Raw genomic sequence first — 18,496 nt, forward strand, 5'->3', positions numbered from 1 at the left:
GGCAGTCACCACCACCCGCCTCGGCCCCTCCTCCTACTGCGACGCTACCAGGGGCTGGCGGTCCACGTGTGTGCCAGCTTTGTGGTCGCGATGGGCACTGGGCCTCGAAGTGTCACAAGCGCTTCCAGCGGGGTTTTCTTGGTCTCGGCAATGACGGGAAGGATACACGCAACTTTGCTCGTCAGGTCGCCATGGCTGATCGTCCGCCGCCGCAGAAGCCACAGGGACACACTCAGTCCTACTCCATTGATCCCCACTGGTACATGGACTCTGGGGCGACAGAGCACCTGACCAGTGAGATGGGGAAGCTTCACACTCGTGAACCCTACCATGGCTCCGACAAGATCCACACCGCCAATGGAGCAGGTATGCACATCTCTCATATTGGTCAAGCATCACTTCTCACTAGACATGCCAATAGGAGTCTTCAACTTCGCAATGTTCTTCGAGTTCCATCTGTGACACGTAATCTTCTTTCAGTTCCTAAACTCACTCGTGATAATAATGTGCTTTGTGAATTTCATCCTTTTGATCTTTTTATTAAGGATCGGGGCACGAGGGACATTCTTCTTAGTGGGCGGCTCTGCCAAGGTCTCTATCGTCTGGAGCATCCTGGCGTCGCTCGCGTCTTCAGTGGAGTTCGGGTATCTCCGTCACAGTGGCATGCTCGTCTTGGTCACCCGGCCACACCTATTGTCCGGCATGTTTTGCGTCGTCATGAGCTTCCTAGTGTGTCTAGTAATAAAGATGTAGCAGTGTGTGATGCTTGTCAGCAGGGGAAGAGTCATCAACTTCCTTTTTCGGAGTCCAGTCGTGAGGTGAAACATCCTTTAGAACTTGTGTTTTCAGATGTATGGGGTCCTGCTCAGACTTCTGTTAGTGGTCATAATTACTATATCAGTTTTGTTGATGCTTACAGCCGCTTTACCTGGCTTTATCTTATCAAACGTAAATCTGATGTGTTTGACATTTTTGTTCAGTTCCAAAAACATGTTGAACGCCTTCTCAAGCACAAAATTGTTCATGTTCAGTCGGACTGGGGTGGCGAGTATCGCAACCTCAACTCCTTCTTTCAGTCGCTTGGGATCACTCACCGTTTAGCATGTCCACATACACATCAGCAGAATGGTTCAGTAGAACGTAAGCATCGTCACATTGTTGAAGCTGGTCTGACTCTTTTGGCCCATGCATCTGTTCCGTTTCGTTTTTGGAGTGATGCTTTCACCACTGCATGTTTTCTCATCAATCGTACTCCCACTCGTGTTTTGAATATGAAGACTCCCATTGAAGTTCTCCTTAATGAACAACCGGACTACACCTTTCTCAAGGTGTTTGGGTGTGCTTGCTGGCCCCATCTCCGTCCATATAACAAGCGTAAGCTCGAGTTTCGTTCCAAGAAGTGTGTTTTTCTTGGTTATAGCTCTCTTCATAAAGGATACAAATGTCTTCATGTGCCCACTAATCGTGTCTACATCTCTCGGGATGTTGTGTTTGATGAGCATGTTTTTCCCTTTGCCAAACTCCCTGTGTCCACTACCGAGCCACCTGTCATGCATTCATCCTCTGTTGCTTCTGACCAATTTGATGATGTTGCATATTCTCCTCTATTGTTGCCTAACCATGGTGCAGGCACTGGTCGTGGGGCTCGTTTGGAGATTCTGGAAGTGCCATCTTCCTCTTCGTCGCCATCGCCTTCATCCTCGGCACCTTCTGTTGTGCATGAGGAGCACATGGCGCCCCTGCATGGCCTCGGTTTCCGTGCTCATGCACGGCCGATCGACGTCCTGGCCCGGTCGCCTCTGGCTTCTGGGCTGCCTTCGCCATCGTCGCGCCCTGCAACCCCGCCGACTGGGCCGGCCTCCTCGGTCCCCGTCTCGCCCAGGGCGTCGGGGCAGTCATCACCAGGCCTGGCCTCGCCCGCCCCTGCCTCGCCCAGGGTGTCTGGGCCCTTCTCACCAGGGCCGGCCTCGCCTGCTCTCGCCTCGCCAAGGCCGTCTGGGCCGGTGTCACCGGAGCTGGCCTCGCCCACTCTCGGTTCGCCCATGGCCTCTGAGCCCCTGTCGTCGGGCCAGTCTTCGCCATGCAGCCCGGAGTCGTCTGTCCCGAGCTCGCCTGAGGTGATTCCTGCATCTCCGGCGACCGTCACGTCTCCGTCACCTTCGCCTCCGCCGGCTCCTGCTGCTGCTCTACGTCCACATACGCGCAGTCGGAGTGGCATTTTTCAGCCTAAGCAACGTCACGATGGCACAGTTGCTTGGTTAGCGGCGTGCATGTCTGCTGCTCTCGCAGATCCATCCTCTGAGCCACGCACGTATCAAGCTGCTATGCGCATTCCTCATTGGAGAGAGGCCATGGAGCAGGAGTATCAAGCGCTTCTTCGCAATCAGACATGGACTCTTGTTCCTCCACAATCACGGGTAAATGTCATTGATTCCAAATGGGTTTTCAAAGTGAAGAGGCATTCTGATGGGTCCATTGAGCGCTATAAGGCTCGTCTGGTTGCTCGTGGTTTTCGACAGCGTTTTGGACTTGACTATGAAGACACCTTCAGTCCAGTGGTCAAGCCTACTACCATCAGACTTCTTCTCTCTCTGGCTGTTACTCGAGGTTGGTTTCTTCGTCAGCTTGATGTTCAAAATGCTTTTCTTCATGGTGTCTTGGCGGAGGAGGTTTACATGCGCCAGCCTCCGGGTTTCTCTGATCCGGATCGCCCTGATCATCTCTGTCGTCTGTCCAAGGCAATTTATGGTCTGAAGCAGGCTCCTCGTGCTTGGCATGCTCGTCTTGCAATGGCTCTTCGTGCTCATGGTTTTGCATCATCAACTGCTGACTCCTCATTGTTTCTTCTTCAAAGGCCTGAGGTTACTATGTACTTGTTGGTCTATGTAGATGATATCATTTTGGTCAGCTCCTCTCAGTCGGCTGCTACTGCGCTTGTTCGCTCACTTGGTGCTGATTTTGCGGTCAAGGACCTTGGGAAGCTTCATTACTTTCTTGGTGTGGAGGTTACTTCTCGTGATGCTGGCCTTGTTATGACGCAGAAGAAGTACTCTCTGGATTTGTTGCAGCGAGCTGGGATGCTTAAGTGCAAACCGACGACTACACCCATGTCTACCACTGATAAGCTCAATGCTGTTGATGGTGTGCTTCTTTCTTCTTCTGATGCGACAGAGTACAGGAGTATTGTTGGTGGGCTCCAGTACTTGACGATCACGCGACCAGACATTTCCTATGCTGTTAACCGAGTCTGCCAGTATCTGCAGTCACCCCGTGACACTCATTGGTCTGCTGTTAAGCGGATTTTGCGCTATATTCGTTTCACGGTGGCTCATGGTTTGCATATTCGGCCGTCTGACTCTGGTTGTCTTTCAGCATATTCTGATGCAGACTGGGCTGGCAATCCGGATGACAGGCGATCCACGGGGGGTTATGCTGTCTTCTTTGGCTCTAACCTGATTGCCTGGAGTGCTCGGAAACAGGCTACTGTCTCGCGTAGCAGTACTGAGGCTGAGTATAAGGCTGTGGCCAATGCCACATCAGAGATCATCTGGGTACAGTCCTTGCTTCAGGAGTTAAGTATACCCCAATCACAGCCTCCTGTTCTTTGGTGTGATAACATCGGTGCTACATACCTTTCTGCAAATTCGGTATTCCATGCCCGAACGAAACACATTGAAGTTGACTATCACTTTGTGCGTGAACGTGTCTCTCAGAAGCAACTACAGATCAAGTTTATTTCTTCCAAGGATCAACTTGCTGACATCTTCACCAAGCCATTGCCTTTGCCACAGTTTGAGACTTGCAGGCGCAATCTTAACCTTCTAGATTCATTAGAAAGTGGCTAAGATTGAGGGAGGGTGTTAGACTGTATTTACATGTGTATATTGTAACATTGTATACCACCTCATTATATATATGTGATAGGCCACCCCTAGAGGGTTGTGCCGGTTTCCCCCAAAGCCTATTGTCTTACAGTGCCGCGTACTGCCATTAAGTCTCAAGCTTTGGTGGATTTCATCAACGACTGGACAGAGCTACAGGCACCTGAGGAGAATCCCAATAATACTTATTGGATTATTCACTTTGATGGGTCCAGACAGTTGGAAGGCTCGGGGCTAGAGTTGTATTAACTTCCCCTCGAGGTGACAAATTTTGTTATGTGCTCCGGCTTATGTTTCCTTGCACTAACAATGCAGCTGAGTATGAGGCCCTGCTCCATGGTCTCCGGATGGCTAAAGAGATGAACTTGAGCCGGGTGAGATGCTTAGGAGACTCAGACCTTGTGGCCCAATAGGTGTCAGGCAAGTGGGATTCTAGAGATCCCCTCATGGTGGCTTACCGTCGTGAAGTCGATGATGTGGCTAGGCATTTCAAGGGTTATGTAGTGGAACACATTGATCGAAGGAAGAATGAAGCGGCTGATGCCTTAAGCCGACTGGGGTCTCAGCGTAAGCCGGTGCCGCCTAACACCTTTCTTGATATTTTGCATAATCCTTCTGTTAAGTTACCTACAGAGGAAGATCTGGCAATACCAGACCCGGAGGCACAGCTGGTGGCGGCTCTCCACGTTATCCCGGATTGGACAGTGCCTTATTTGGCTTACATGACCCGGGGAGAATTGCCTGAAGATGAGAACTTGGAAAGACAAATCGTCCGGCGGTCCAAGTCCATGACAATTGTCAATGGCGAGTTACATCATTACAGCGTCACTGGAGCGATTCAACGTTGCGTGTCACCTACAGAGGGTCAGGAGATCCTTCGTGAGATTCATGAAGGCGATTGTGGTCATCATGCCGGCTCAAAATCTCTCGTGGACAAAGCTTTCCGTCACGGGTTTTATTGGCTGACGGCTCATGCTGATGCGGAAGACCTGGTCAGTAAATGTGACGGATGTCAGAAATTCTCACGACGAGCCCATGTGCCGGCTCAAGAATTGAGGATGATTCCAATTACCTGGCCATTTGCAGTCTGGGGGCTTGATATGGTCGGGCCTTTCAAAAGCTCTAAGGATAAAAAGACTCACCTCTTGGTGGCGGTTGACAAGTTCACAAAGTGGGTGGAGGCGGAGCCACTCAGTAAGTGTGATGCAGCCACGGCGGTCCGATTTATGAAAAAGGTGATTTTTCGCTTTGGTTTTCCACATAGCATCATTACTGATAATGGCACTAACCTTTCCAAAGGAGCTATGGAAGAGTTCTGTCAACGAGAGCATATCCGGCTTGATGTTTCAGCTGTGGCTCACCCTTAATCAAATGGTCAAGCGGAACGAGCTAATCAAGAAATCTTGAAGGGTATCAAGCCCCGGCTCTTGGTCCCCTTACAGCGGACACCGGGTTGTTGGGTGGAGGAGTTACCTTCTGTACTCTGGAGCATCAATACTACACCTAACAGATCTATGGGTTACACACCTTTCTTTATGGTGTATGGAGCAGAGGCGGTCCTGCCAAGTGACATCCGACACGACTCACCCCGTGTGGCGGCTTATGTCGAGGAAGACAATGAAAAAGCTCGGCAAGATGCACTTGACCTATTGGATGAAGAGCGAGACTTGGCAATAGCCCACTCGGCGATTTACCAGCAAGACCTGCGCCGTTACCACAGCCGCCGGGTTAAGTCCAGAACCTTTCAAGAAGGCGACTTAGTGCTCCGACTCATCCAGGATCAGTCTGATATGCACAAGCTATCCCCTCCTTGGGAAGGACCCTTTGTGGTCAGCAAGAATCTGAACAATGGATCATACTACCTTATCGACGTTCGGGAACACAAAGACTCACGTAAGTCGGAGGAGGAGACCCGTCGGCCGTGGAATATCGCTCATCTTTGGCCTTATTATACTTGAGCCATCGGCTCTAATGTGTATATACTTATACTATGTATACTATATAAAGCAATAAAGCAGGACCTCTGTCCTTTTTTTCCACTCTCAAAGAGGTTTTATGTGTTTTCCTTGACAGGTGGTGGAGATGACCAAGGAGAAGCAGATCATATCTGAATCCGGCTTTCCTTTGGTCCGGCTTATGATCATATCTGAATCTAGCCGTGATCACTTGGGGGCTTCCTATTCAAACATAGGTCGTATTCGAACCAAAGAGAACATAGCTGTCAATACCCACTTGATCGGCATATTGCCAAACCCACTTGGGGGCTTCTTGATCATATCTGAATCATAGCTTAACTCCTTTTGGGTCTGACGTGGATCGTATTCGAATCAGCGTCATTAAACAACTCTTATGGTCACTTGGGGGCTTCCTGTTCAAACATAGGTCGTATTCGAACCAAAGAGAACATAGTTGTCGATACCCACTTGATCGGCATCGCCACAGCCACTGGGGGCTAACAGATCGTATCCGAATCTTAGCTCAACCCCTTTGGAACGGGTCACTGATCGTATTCGAATCAGAAACCCTTGAATTTTGTTCATCATATTTTGCAAGTGCCAAACATTAGATATCTTGTGATCCTCTTGAAGGAGTTAAGTTTACCCTCAGGGGTTGGTTTATATAAGCCGGGAAATCAGTTGTAATCATCACAGGGCAATGCAAGGTATTTTTGCAAAGGACATAACAGATTCATACAAACTACAAAGAGAATAATGGCGGCGGCTTATGCAAGTATTAAGGGCCATAAGCATGCGCAAAGGCATAGCAAAACTCAAGGTATCTTCTACTTTGTTACAAGACTCCCCGAGTCTGAATGATGCGGCATTGTTTTCTACGATGACATAAGCAGGTGGCGCCTGACAAGCTACTCTTGGGGTTGACTGGAAGCCTCCGGGTTATCCTTCTCCGTCTCTCCGCCGGCTGCTTTGTCCTGGAAGGATGATGAGGCCCAGTCAATGCCACTCAAGGCTTCAAACTCAGCTTCATCATCTATTAAACCGGTTGGGTCGACTTCAGGAGCAAAGGTGTGCTTACGGGTTGGAGGGATCAAGCTGACATCGTCATAATGCGGCATGGGGATTCTCCGATTCTCCTTGTCATAACCCGGCTGACACTTGGTGAGGTCAGTATCGTTCCCAATAAGAGTAGCCACCGGACGTATATCCTTCACACAGGCGGTGAAATCCTTATCATTAAACACGGTGCCATCTTCCTTTAAACTTGGATACCCAAGAGCAATATCAGCGGGGTCTAGTTCTGGAAGCCACGCCTTGGCCCGGCTCAATGCGGCTATAGCTCCAGCTCTTGCAGATGCTCGTCTTAACTCTTGGATTCGCTGAGGTAGCACAGCAAGCCGCTTCAGCACATCTTGCAGGAGATAGGGAACATCATTTGATAAAGCCACAATGGCCAGAGCACGTTGTGACCCGGTGTAGAGTTGTTCCACCAGAGTATAAACCGCCTTCAGCTTGATCACCATGTTCTGTTTAAGATTTGTGCTCCTGGGGCCTGCGTTATTAAGCATAAGGTGAGTTAGAGGAGACAACTGAAATGGTCATTCAAGTAGTTTTGCAGTGTTTAAGGTTTGAGTAAGTCACTCACCAAAGATTGCTGAAACCATTCGAGATATCTGGCGTTTTAAGTCGGACAGTTCGTCCGTTGCTTCCGCAATCGATGCCTCTGCTGTCTCGGCCCGGGTCACCAGTGCGGCCTTTTCATCAGCCCAAATTTTCTTCTTCGATTCAAAATTTTGCTTCAACTTCTCTTGTTAAGAGACGCTGAATTCAAATTTGGAGTTGGCCTTTTCAATTTCACTTTCCTGGGTTGCCAGGCGATTCTTCAAATCAGCAATCTCCGATTCAAATTTACTTATGGTGGCCTGCATTGCACCGGATAGTAGTCAAAGTTACGGTAAGTACTATTAAGTCCCAAGCACTTTGCAAGCAAAGATACTTGACACTTGGGGGTCAGCCTGTGCATTCGGTTTTTTCGGTTTGATTCGGTTCGGTTTATACGGTTTTCGGTTTTATACGGTTTTTATACTTCGGTTTATACGGTTTTATACAAAATACGGTTCGGTTTAAGTAATAACCATTTAGTTTCGGTTTGGTTTCGGTAATAACCAAAATAACCAAAGTTGACGCGATTTTGAATTACATATTTTTTCTCAAAAGAAAATTGGTGTTGTCTCCAAATAACCATTTAGTACTAGGCTACTATTACCACCAGGGACGTACATGCATTTAGAGCTAAAGCTAGCCTACATGCGTACCTTATGTTAACCCATTAAGATTTAAGAGTAAAGACCATTGACTTTTCAAGCTGACATGACGTGATGATTATAGTGCACAAGATCGCCTACATGCATACCTGCACTAAGACTTAAATTTCTCAAAAAAGGAGACCTGAATTGACATTTTTCTAGGCAAACCTGAATTGACATGCAAGAGGCAAGAGCCCATGTCCCATCACAAAAGCAAGCCCACGTGCACAGAATTAACTATGAAGCCCACTCAGCCCGCCAGCCCAACACATGAAATCTCCACTGTCTGTCGTTGTTGCGTGGTGGTGAGTTCCCATGAGAATAGTCCCACCTCGCCAGTTGAGGCAGCACGTAGCCGGCTAGCTGGTTATATAATGGAGCAGCCTTGCAGTAGAAAAACGCACACAACTCTGCGCCTCTCTCTGTTGGCCCTTGCGTGCACATTTTTTCTAGTTCGGTTAATTCGGTTAAACCGATTGGTTTTCGGTTTTTAACTGAAAAAACCGAGGATCAAATGGTTTCTAAATTTCAAAACTGAAACTGAAACCGAAAACTGAAAAAACCGAAATTTGGTTTCAGTTTGGTTTTTTTGGTTCGGTTTTTGGTTTTCGGTTCGGTTTTGCACAGCCTGACTTGGGGGCTAATGTATACCGAAGCTTTCTAAATTATTAAGCCGGCCCTGGATATTAACTCCCAAATACCTTGCAAGCAAAGATTTTTGGCACTTGGGGGCTAATGTATATCGCAAGTTAAAGGTATTGTGTTACATCCGGTTCAATTATTTTTTCTTTAAGCTGGGCAAGTAGCTCTAACAATTTTCCTAAGTCTATAGCATATTTATTCATAAGCAATAGACTTGGGGGCTGGTACAGTAAGTGTGATTGAAAGTAAGCTAGCATAAGTCATACCTCAGATTTTTGCTGTATCTGCTTCACCATGTCAATTTCCAGGTCACGGCTGCTTTGTACTTGATTGATATAGCCGGAGACAATCTCTCCAATACTCAAATGAGTATAGTCAGTGACGTCCAGCTTGGCCTTCCGGCGTTCCACCAATTCCTCTTTGGAACACTTGGCAAGTACAGACGGCTGTGCCGGCTCAACAAACTGAGTCTTGAGAATTTCAACTTCCTGATCATTTGCCTTGGCGGGGCTAGGAGCCTCCGGGTTACCAGAATTGTTGAAGGTTTGTTCAGTAGGCGGGTCAGAGGAAGATATAGGAACATCATGAGACGGTTGAGGCGGCGGCTCGTGAGCAGAGGCGTCAGGAGCAGCTGTGCCCAGCTCTGGTTCAGTCACAACCGGCTCTTGGGGCGGCTTATTCTTTTTTGCCCTTTTGCTGGGCTTTACTTGCACACTGTGGAAAAGGTAGACATGTTAAATACAGCAAATATGAGTAAAATAAAGCATAAGGTACAACAAGTTTATATTACCCGGGAGCAGTTTTGAAGGCTGGCATGTTGGACTGCATAGACTCACCGGAGGAAGGTGAAATATCCTGATAGTTGGAGTCAGAATAATTGAGAGGCTAACAAATGAAACCCGCCAAAGGAAAAATAAGGTGTAAATCGGAGATAACCTCAGTCTGGCATTTCCTGGTCACATCAGGTAAGCCGGAGGAGAGTTCCGCGTCTTTGCTGGTCCGGGTCTGCCTCCGGCTCTCATAAATCTGTTGCTTCAAAAGAAAGTCAGGATCTTGGTAAGCCAAAGGATGTGAAAATCTTACTTTCTGGGTTACTCTTCGAATTTTCTGACGCGGCTGAAGCTCGGAGTCGGAGGAGATTACAATTACCTCTTCCTCTACGGGTTGGCTGTTGCCCGTGTCTTCCTGAAACAAGGTTAGCATCAGTAAGGTAGAAATAAAGGAGAAAGGGAAATTCAAAGGTTACCTCTTCCTCGTTATCATCAGTATCATCAAGCTGAAACAGCTCAGAGGCGCTTGGCTTCCTTTTCCTTGAGGTGGTGGGCTTGGTGGTTTTCTTTTCAGCTCTCTTGGCCGCCCTGGCTTTCTTGGCCGCCTCATGATCATATTGCGTGTTCCAGAAGCTATCATTTGCCTGTAAAAGGTTATAACTGGTTATGCGTAAGAATACAGCCTAACATGATAAAACATAACCCGATGGCTGGAAACTTACTGCAGGGGCCGGGTTCTTCTGGCAAAAAGGTAGTAAGCCGAAGGCGTTATTATTCACTGTGCCCTCCTTCAACAAGGACTGAGTTGTAGCTTCCACTACGTCATCTGGTAAGTCGTCGGGGTTATGACGTTGAGGGTCATCCTTCTCGCCTGAATAATTACACATTAAGCCCGGGCGGCGGCTTAACGGAATTATTCTCCAAGCAATCCAGACTCGGACCAAGTCAATGCCATCTAAGCCATTCCCTAAAAGAGCTTTAATCCTCTTGATTTTGGGGGTGAGTGGCAAGCGTTCAATAGCTGTCAACTTATCCGGCAGCGGGTGAGTAGGTTCAAGGCGCAATGCGCGGAAGCTGGGTAGTGGATTTTTGCCAGCCGGAGAAGTATCTTGGCAGTAGAACCATGTCTGGTTCCAGTCCTTTGGATGACTCGGCAATTCAGCATAAGGGAACAGGCAGTCTCTCCGCCTTTGAATTGATATGCCACCAAGCTCCAGACTGGGCCCGTTGGCCCGTTCATTCTGCCGGTTCAAATAGAACAATTCCCTGAACAGAAGTAGGCTGGGTTCTTCTCCAAGGTAGACCTCACAGAAAACTTGAAAGTTGCAGATATTTGACACGGAGTTGGGCCCGATATCTTGAGGTCTTAAGTCAAAGAAGTGCAAAACATCTCTAAAGAATTTTGAACCGGGAGGAGCAAATCCCCGGCTCATGTGATCGGTAAAAATGATCACCTCCCCTTCCTTGGGTTGAGGTTTCTCTTCAGACGGGTCAGGAGCACGATAAGACATGACGTCCTTCTTGGGCAGATGGCCGGACTTCACAAACTCTGACAGTTTGCTCTCTGTAACAATGGATGGGACCCAGTTGCAGGTAATCGGAGGTTTAACAGCTTTGGGTGCCATTGGGTAAATTGAAGCCTACAACAAGATAAAGGAAATTTTCAGGTTTATTATAACCCGGAGAATAAGCATTATTGGGTTGTCTGAGATGGCGGCTTAAGTAGGGGCCTAATGACATACAGGTAGTTATGTGATAATGTTTAAACAGCTGCAGGTATTAAAGATGATTAAAATTGTCTTAAGTCGCCAAAAGCAGGCAGTGCTGACAGCCAATATTATCTTAAGCCGGTCACATGAACTACTATGGCTGAAACAGAGTCAACAGACGCAGTTTTTGGTTAAGTGTGGAACAAACAGGTTTCACAAGTTGCAATCATTTTTTTGGATCAAACGATGCTCTGGAAAGGAAAAAAATTCTAGACCTAAAGCAGTACAGGGAAGTTCATATACTCGAGGAGGGCTTCCAAAAACAAGGAAATGAGATCTGTTTTTATACAGAATAAGAACAAAACATCCTCCGCAGCAGTTCTATGTTATTTTTATGATCTGAGCAAGGGATTAGAGGTGAGAGCTAATGGAGGTTTGCATCGGGCGGCGGTGAACATCGATGAACTAAAAAACAGTACCAATGCAGATCTGAGAGAGGGGATAAAAAGAACTCATAGATGCGGACGAGCTGCGGAGGGTCGCTGTCGTTTTCTGGTCCGAATCAGGGTGATGCAGCGGCCTGAGTCGATGAAGACGAGGGGTTCGACGGCGGCGGCGGCAGAGCTTGAGCAGCGAAGAAAGGAGGTGCAAGGAGGAAGACGACTGAAGAAGGAGAATGGGAAAGGACCTAGGTCGCGCCTATTTATAAGGAAGGGCCGATTAAGACGGCACAAGAAACAAGGAGATTGAACATTATTATCTAGCGGCCCTGATGCCTCGGTTTTCGGGATAGTCAGTAAAGGCAAGGATACGTTGAGGATATGGCGGAATAAAATACGAAGTCAGTGGAAGATGATGTCACGGCGGGTTATCCTGAATCCAGAAGATGACGTCACTGCGGGCTATGACCTTTGCGCTGACAGAAGACAGGAAGATGTATGTTTAAGGTATTTTTAAGATTGACATGAACCGGTCCAAATCAATCTGGGGCATAATGTTGGGGATATAACTATTTGAGTAAACCGGCTGTGAGGGGCCGGGCTATGTAAAGAAGAATCATCATGAAAGAAGCCCAAGACCCAGCATAAGGATGGCGGTTCATAGGGCTTAAGGCCCGTAGTCACAAACCGCCATGATGGCATGACTTGTAACATAAGGTAAAGGTAACTAGTCACCGAGCCGGACACTGTTTATGAGCCGGCCGGGACTCTGTAGGCCGCAGGGCGTCAACCCGTGTATATAAGGGGATGACCCGCCGGTGGCTTAAGGGCAAGAAACAACCAATCGAGGACCGGGAATAGCGTATCTCGCTCCCTGGCCATCGAAACCTCAAGCAATACAAACCTAACTAGACGTAGGCCTTCCTTCACTGTAAGGGCCTGAACTAGTATAAACCTCGCGTGTCCTTTGTCCCGATTAACCCCTTTAAGCTTCCTAGTTGCGATGGCTCCACGATCAAGTCCTTGCAAGAGGACATCTGCCGTGACAATTCCATGACACCAAGTACCCATCACAATCCCTATCTCTCGCATTACATTAGTTGCCATTTGCCTCTCGTTTTCCTGTCCCCCACTTCACCCTTGCCGTTTTATTCGCCCTCTCTTTCCCAATCTCCTTCTTCTCTTTCTCCGTTTGCCTTTTTTCTCGCTAGCCTTTTTGTTTACTCGTGTGCTAGTTTGTTTGCTTGTCGTCATGGCTAGTCTCATATCTTCTCCGTTCTCTCCCGAGAATGAAGTTCTAAATTTTAAACAAAGGGAGGGAGAAAATCTAAAAGATGCTTGGTATAGAATTTGCAATGCTCAAAATAGATCTACCAAGAAGCAATCTACTTCAGTTCTTCTCCACAATTTTTATGTAGGTGTTAATCCTTGGTATAGATATATCCTCGATACCATTACCTGAGGGAACTTCTTGGGTAGCCATACTTATGATTCTTATAATGCTATGTTAGATTTATTTGGCTCACCACCTCTTTTGGTTAATGGAACCATGTAAACTTTGGAGCATGTTATGCAAAGACTTGAAATTATTGAAAATAAAGTTGCTACTATTGAATTAACTGAAAATCTAGATAAAAAGATCCACAATCAAATTACTCAATATGGATCTAAGGTAGGAATGACTTTGAAAAATATTAAGGAAAAGGAACCCTTAGTTAATGAGAAGATAAACTTAGATTCTACTAGAATTGATAAACTTGAGGGTATCATTACAAACTTGGGAACCACTTTTTCTTCCGTAAAGAATACTCCAAGTCCTACTACTAAAATTTCCAAGCTTATGTATGTTCCTAAAAATAAGGGTGAATCATCTAGTAAGGAAACTGCGGATCTTAAATCTATAAGTATTCATCCCAATCTTTTTGCTATCATTAAGGAACCAATTGCTACAAATGAATTTTTCGATCTTGTGCCTAAAGGTTCGATAATCACTAGAAAGAAAGAAATTCCTAAGGGAAATAGATGCCTCATCGAAGAACTGCCTACCAAAGATGGCAATACCTAGATCTATCCTCGCTTTTATGCCTAGCTAGGGGCGTTAAACGATAGCGCTTGTTGGGAGGCAACCCAATTTTATTTTTATTCCTTGCTTTTTGCTCCTTTTTAGTAATAAATTATTTAGCCTCTGTTTTGGTTGTGTTTTTTGTGTTTAAGTAGTGTTTGTGCCAAGTAGAACCTTTGGGAAGACTTGGGGAAAGTCTTGTTGAACTTGCTGTAAAAAACAGAAACTTTAGAGCTCACGAGAACTGCTGTCATTTTTATTTAGAGAGTGCTATTTAGTTAATTCTTTTTGAAGATGATTAATAGATAAATTCCTCACTTCCAGCGATTTATTTTAGAATTTTTGGGGTTCCAGATATTGCTCTAGCTACAGATTACTACAGACTGTTCTGTTTTTGACAGATTCTATTTTTCGTGTGTTGTTTGCTTATTTTAATGAATCTATGGTTAGTAAAATAGTTTATAATCCATAGAGAAGTTGGAATACAGTAGTTTTAACACCAATATAAATAAATAATGACTTCATTACAGTGCCTTGAAGTGGTTTTTTGTTTTCTTTCGCTAACGGAGCTCACGAGTTTTCTACTTTAAGTTTTGTGTTGTGAAGTTTTCAAGTTTTGGGTGAATTCTTGTGATGGATTATGGAACAAGGAGTGGCAAGAGCCTAAGATTGGGGATGCCCATGGCACCCCCAAGATAATCCAAGGACACCAAAAAGTCAAAGCTTGGGGATGCCCCGGAAGGCATCCCCTCTTTCGTCCACTTCCATCGGTAATTTACTTGGAGCTATATTTTTATTCACCAACATGATATGTGTTTTGCTTGGAGCGTCTTGTATTATTTGTGTCTTTGTGTTTTAGTGTGCCACAATCATCCTTGCTGTACACACCTTTTGAGAGAGCCATACATGAATTAGAATTTGATAGAATACTCTATGTGCTTCACTTATATCTTTTGAGCTATGTAGTTTTGCTCTATGTGCTTCACTTATATCTTTTGAGCGCTATAATTTTGCTCTATGTGCTTCACTTAGATTTTTTTAGAGCACAGTGGTGGATTTGTTTTAAAGAAGCTATTGATCTCTCATGCTTCACTTAAATTATTTTGAGAGTCTTAATAGCATGGTAATTTGCTTAATAATAACATGCTTGGTATTCAAGATTTGTGAAACTTACTTTTGAGTGTGTTGAATACTAAGAAAAGTTGGATGCTTGATAATTGTTTTGAGATATGGAGGTAGTAATATCAAAGTCATGCTAGTAGAGTAATTGTGAATTTGAGAAGTTCTCGAGTTAAAGTTTGCAAGTCCCGTAGCATGCACGTATGGTAAACGTTATGCAACAAATTTGAAACATGAGGTGTTATTTGATTGTCCTCCTTATGAGTGGCGGTCGGGGACGAGCGATGGTCTTTTCCTACCAATCTATCCCCCTAGGAGCATGCGCATAATACTTTGGTTTTTGATGGCTTGTAGATTTTTGCAATAAGTATATGAGTTCTTTATGACTAATGTTGAGTCCATGGATTATACGCACTCTCACCCTTCCATCATTGCTAGCCTCTATGGTACCGTGCATTGCCCTTTCTCACATCGAGAGTTGGTGCAAACTTCGCCGGTGCATCCAAACCCCGCGATATGATACGCTCTTTCACACATAAACCTCCTTATATCTTCCTCAAAACAACCACCATACCTACCTATTATGGCATTTCCATAGCCATTCCGAGATATATTGTCATGCAACTTTCCACCATCCAGTTTATCATGACACATTCATCATTGTCATATTGCTTAGCATGATCATGTAGTTGACATAGTATTTGTGGCAAAGCCACCGTTCATAATTTTTTCATACTTGTCACTCTTGATTCATTGCATATCCCAGTACACCGCCGGAGGCATCCATATAGAGTCATACTTTGTTCTAGTATCGAGTTGTAATCATTGAGTTGTAAATAAATAGAAGTGTGATGATCATCATTCAATAGAGCATTGTCCCAAAAAAAGGCCAAAAAAAGAAGGCCCAAAAAAATAAAAAAATAAAAATGGGCAATGCTACTATTCCTTTTTTCCACACTTGTGCTTCAAAGTAGCACCATGTTCTTCATATACAGAGTCTCTTGAGTTATCACTTTCATATACTAGTGGGAATTTTCATTATAGAACTTGGCTTGTATATTCCAACAATGGGCCTTCTCAAGTGCCCTAGGTCTTCGTGAGCAAGCAAGTTGGATGCACACCCACTTAGTTTCTTTTGTTGAGATTTCATACATTTATAGCTCTAGTGCATCCGTTGCATGGCAATCCCTACTCCTTGCATTAACATCAATCGATGTGCATCTCCATAGCCCATTGATTAGCCTCGTTCATGTGAGAATTTCTTCTTTTTGTCTTCTCCACATAACCCCCATCATTATATTTTATTCCACCCATAGTGCTATATCCATGGCTCACGCTCATGTATTGCGTGAAAGTTTATGAGTTTGAAATTATTAAGATATGAAACAATTGCTTGGCTTGTATCGGGGTTGTGCATGATGAGAGCATTCTTGTGTCATGAAAATGGAGCATGACTAAACTATATGATTTTGTAGGGATGAACTTTCTTTGGCCATGTTACTTTAAGAAAACATAATTGCTTTGTTGGTTTGCTTGAAGTATTATTATTCTCTATGTCAATATGAACTTTTGTCTTGAATCTTCCTAATCTTAATATTCATACCACAATTAAGAAGATTTGCATTGAAATTATGCCAAGTAGCACTCTGCATCAAAAATTCTCTTTTTATCATTTACCTACTCGAGGACGAGCAGGAATTAAGCTTGGGGATGCCTGATACGTCTCCAACGTATCTATAATTTTTGATTGCTCCATGCTATATTATCTAATGTTTTGGACTATACTGGGCTTTATTGTCCACTTTTATATTATTTTTGGGACTAACCTATTAACCGGAGGCCCAACCCAGAATTGCTGTTTTTCTTGCCTATTTCAGTATTTCGGAGAAACAGAATATCAAACGGAGTCCAAACGGAATAAAACCTTCGGGAATGTGATTTTCTCACCGAACGTGATCCATGAGACTTGGACCCTACTCCAAGGAGTCAAAGAGGCAGTCACGAGGGTGGGGGCGCGCCCACCCCTGCCTCGTGGGCCCCTCGGTGCTCCACCGACGTACTCCTTCCTCCTATATATACCTACGTACCCCCAAACGATCAGAACAGGAGCCAAAAACCTAATTCCACAGCCGCAACTTTCTGTATCCACGAGATCCCATCTTGGGGCCTGTTCCGGAGCTCCGCCGGAGAGGGCCATCATCATGGAGGGCTTCTACATCATCATAGCCCCTCCGATGAACTGTGAGTAGTTTACCTCAGACCTTCGGGTCCATAGTTAGTAGCTAGATGGCTTCTTCTCTCTTTTTGGATCTCAATACAAAGTTCTCCCCCTCTCTCGTGAAGATCTATTCGATGTAATCTTCTTTTTGCGGTGTGTTTGTTGAGACCGATGAATTGTGGGTTTATGATCAAGTCTATCTATGAATAATATTTGAATCTTCTCTGAATTCTTTTATGTATGATTAGTTATCCTTGCAAGTCTCTTCGAATTATCAGTTTGGTTTGGCCTACTAGATTGGTTTTTCTTGCCATGGGAGAAGTGCTTAGCTTTGGGTTCGATCTTGCGGTGTCCTTTCCCAGTGACAGAAGGGGCAGCAAGGCATGTATTGTATCGTTGCCATCGAGGATAACAAGATGGGGTTTATTTCATATTGCATGAATTTATCTCTCTACATCATGTCATCTTGCTTAAAGTGTTACTCTGTTTTTAACTTAATACTCTAGATGCATGCTGGATAGCGGTCGATGAGTGGAGTAATAGCAGTAGATGCAGAATTGTTTCGGTCTACTTGTCACGGACGTGATGCCTATATACATGATCATGCCTAGATATTCTCATAACTATGCTCAATTTTGTCAATTGCTCAACAGTAATTTGTTCACCCACCGTAGAATACTTATGCTCTTGAGAGAAGCCACTAGTGAAACCTATGGCCCCCGGGTCTATTCTCATCATATCAATCTCCATCACTTTAATCTTGCTTTGCTTTTTTACTTTTCCTTTTACTTTTCACTTTGTATCTCTATACCAAAAATACCAAAAATATTATATCTATCAGATCTCACTCTCGTAAGTGACTGTGAAGGGATTGACAACCCCTAATAGCGTTGGTTGCGAGTAGCTATCGTTTTGTGCAGGTACGAGGGAGTTGAGCGTGGCCTCCTACTGGATTGATATCTTGGTTCTCAAAAACTGAGGGAAATACTTATGCTACTCTGCTGCATCATCCTTTCCTCTTCGGGGAAATCCAACGCAAGCTCAAGAGGTAGCATGAGTTTATGTGTTTTGATGTACCGAAGTTTGTTTGGAGTCCTGGATGTGATTACGGGCATGACGAGGAGTCTCAAAATGGTCGAGACATAAAGATCGATATATTGGAAGCCTATCACTAGTAGAAAAATGGCCATTTGTCCCGGTTCATAAGGTCCATTTCTCCCGGTTAGGGAACCGGGACTAAATGGTCGTTACTAAAGCCCTAAACCTTTAGTCCCGGTTCTTACACCAACCATGATAGATGGGCCTCCACGTGGCCGTTGCGGCTTGCCCTGACAGGGGGGTCTTTTGTCCCAGTTGGTAGCACCAACTGGGACCAATAAGCTACCACGCGTCAG

Source organism: Triticum aestivum, chromosome 6A, assembly GCF_018294505.1.
Source record: "Triticum aestivum cultivar Chinese Spring chromosome 6A, IWGSC CS RefSeq v2.1, whole genome shotgun sequence".
NCBI classification, from domain to species: Eukaryota; Viridiplantae; Streptophyta; class Magnoliopsida; order Poales; family Poaceae; genus Triticum; species Triticum aestivum.